The sequence below is a fragment of the Diadema antillarum genome, unplaced genomic scaffold, assembly GCF_040938485.1.
Source record: "Diadema antillarum isolate AM-2024a unplaced genomic scaffold, OU_Dant_1.0 seq00002312_RagTag, whole genome shotgun sequence".
NCBI classification, from domain to species: Eukaryota; Metazoa; Echinodermata; class Echinoidea; order Diadematoida; family Diadematidae; genus Diadema; species Diadema antillarum.
Genome location: NW_027272934.1, coordinates 47,736 through 50,752, shown reverse-complemented (window position 1 = coordinate 50,752; position 3,017 = coordinate 47,736). Strand labels below are relative to the sequence as shown.

Below are 3,017 nucleotides of genomic sequence, written 5' to 3'. Positions count from 1 at the left end.
TATTTTTAGTTATGATTGATTTGCATGGGAAACAGAAAATTATGTCAATGTCAAGATGCCTTTTCAAAACAATTAAATTTCAAATTGATTTTATTTTTTGTTCACTATTAGCTTATAATGCTCTGCTTTAAAGATGAAAAAAAAAATTATTTGAGTCATGTTGATTTCTGTTTTCAGCTAGATGTTTGTACCAACAAGTGGACAGACTGAGTCTTGTCTTCAAACTTCACCAGAGAGAGAGACATATGCCTATTCTGACTTGCCAAAATCTAATTGTAAAGACTGAGCTCTTTCTACCTGCAACAAATTGCAGAACAACCAGAAGGTAAGAAACAGTAAATGTCTTAAATAGCGGTCTAATTTGAAATATCTTTTAAATACGAACTTACTAAGTGTTTGATTATCAAATGTATCACTTCAGTGCCCAGTTGAAAATAATGCCAAATCTAAATACATTGAGTATCAAATATTCCTATTCCATTTGAATAAATTGTAACAAGCATGTTTTTGCTTTGACAGTTGCATTACAATGCAGTGTACAAATACTTTGCAAACAAAGAGAGGAGAATAATCTTATACACGTGTATCTCCATTTATATAATAAGGGGAGCAAATCTATGATCGGATGTGTATTCTTGTTTTCTTGTAAATTCATTGCATGTTCTATTGTAGAGGATCATATGAAAGAACGGTATTCTATCTACTGAAGATGAGATCATATAAAAATCAAACATAAATGTAATCAAGTAAGATATTATATGTAATGAAATATTTCTCAACCATGTCAATTGGCACAAGTGTTTAATGTGTGCACAAATGAAAATACGTCTGTAGTCACAGATCAATTAACTTTCCATTGTTATTATGTTGCGTTAAGTATGACGTAAGGGTGATATGCTGTGATGTATTGTTCTTTATTTTTATCAAGGTGTCACCAACAAATGGACATGCTGAGTTTGAGATCACATCCACTAGAGTGAGGGGGAGATAGAAAGATGTCTTGACTGCGATGTGAATGCCCTTTCCAGCTCAGAAGTAAGTGTCATCGATTTGAAATTAGGAATATCATCTCATGAATACAAATCGATTTATGCAAGGAAATCATATCCTAATCCACATACAAATGAGAGCATGATACAATCAAATATTTGTGTACAGGAATTACAGGTGTCAAGATGACTTCCATCCTACATAATTCATTTTCAGTAAGATATGGCTTTAGAGCATCAAAGATGATAATAACAATGACATGATTAATGTATTACATGTAAGACAAATTAATGTTGACAGTGACCTGAAGATCCAAAATCTCATACTAAGGGATTCATGAGATAGTGATGATTAATTCTAATTCATGATGAATGTGTTTGTTTATGTTGCAGTATGATTATCCTGTTTCACTCATAAAAATGATAACTTATTTAAGTTTTTGTTAATTGTATTTTCGACCAGAATTAGCACAAAGTGGACAAAATGGACCCTGCAAACCACAGCCAACTACGGACAAGAGAGAGAGAGAGAAAAAAGAAAGAGAGAGATGTCCTGACTACCAACCTCTAATCTGTGCATCCTGCACTCTATTTCGAAAGGAAATGTGGGAGGTAAGCAATAATACATGTACATGTAAAATGTAAACCCCAAATATGTTGGAATATTTTGTCAAGCCTTTGACATCTTGACCAAATTTTTGACTGTCGATCGTTCATTGGGCAGAAAATTAACGCATGTTTTGCTAAATGAATGCAGTACTGCATATGCATGTAGTCAATCACTCCAACAACGAAGATTTACATGAATTAACGCTGATTATTATTTTTTTTTAGCCTCTGTCAAAGATGGTTGCAGGAGTTTTTATGTTGTTGCAGTCATCATTCACACGCACATCTGTCCTATTCTCATCTTGCAATAACTTAACATTTACTCAGCAGATCATCTTCAACTTTGGTTTTATACAGAAGAGATGATTACCTGCTGAGCCTTGTACAAGTAGCATTTTAGTTATTGTTGTGATTTTGCTGCTGATTGTAAATTACAGGGAAACCCTGATTTTTATTGACTGTAGAGCATTGCTACCATGACATTATATTTACCTTCGGATGGCAAAGTTACCATAACCTCTAAGCAATTTGACTTTGATTAGTTATGAGGGTATTGATGTGAAAGGTCACAGGGACATTATATGCACGAAAGTGTTGAATGTATCCAGTTGCAGTATCAGGCAAGCACTACCTTGAAATTCTTCTGAATGGAATAAAAAGCTTAATGGAAAGAATTGGATATTTGGATCATGAAAGTTTCCTACATTTTATATTTCATCGTGTACTCACGGTTAAATTGCTACAATTAGGATCTACTGTATAAAATAATATACTTTACAGTTTCAAGGAAACACTACATATAGAGGAAATCAAGTAACCGTATGTCTTTATTAGCCTATATGTCACTGTGTCTTCACCAAAGATTAAAATGCCCATGTCACTTTCCTCATCAAGTAAAGACAGATACACCATTCTTTCTCTCTCTCTCTCTCTCTCTCTGTCTCTCTCCAGAAACAACCCTGCCAGGCTATCCGGTCCGCATCCAGATTCCGTATGAAGGATGTCATCAGAACCTGAACTTACATGTGGAATGCATCCATCTAAACTTCTCAAATATAATCACAATGTGCTTTCAGAACTATTATAGAAGTTGAATATATAAAAGACATGTGTATATATTAGACATTTCTACTAATCCAGATTAAATGCTTCTTTTCTAATCTTTTTTTTCTTTTTTTTCCCTTAGTGATGAAGTAAAACAAGACCTGATAACAAAATGTGCACAACACTACTTGGCAAAGAGCATTTACAATATGATTTGATGTAGATCTACTTCCAATTTTGATGGCAGCATTAAAGGGATGAGGGATGGCCTACTTTTGGTTGAGATGGGGGCTGATATGGAGATTTTGTAAAATAATGAGAACCCTGTTACGAAATATTAAAGAGTAAACAACACCAAGAGGAATTCCAAATTTA

The 3,017-nt window shown here is 33.8% G+C and overlaps 1 long non-coding RNA gene across 1 annotated transcript; it reads left to right on the top strand.

Annotated features, from left to right (window-relative positions):
- The first annotated feature begins 244 nt into the window (after positions 1-244).
- Positions 245-2,795, top strand: LOC139714549 (uncharacterized). Its single transcript, XR_011709717.1, has 4 exons — positions 245-325; positions 929-1,035; positions 1,453-1,601; positions 2,550-2,795. It is a non-coding gene; the product is annotated as an uncharacterized lncRNA (long non-coding RNA).
- Positions 2,796-3,017: the final 222 nt, after the last annotated feature.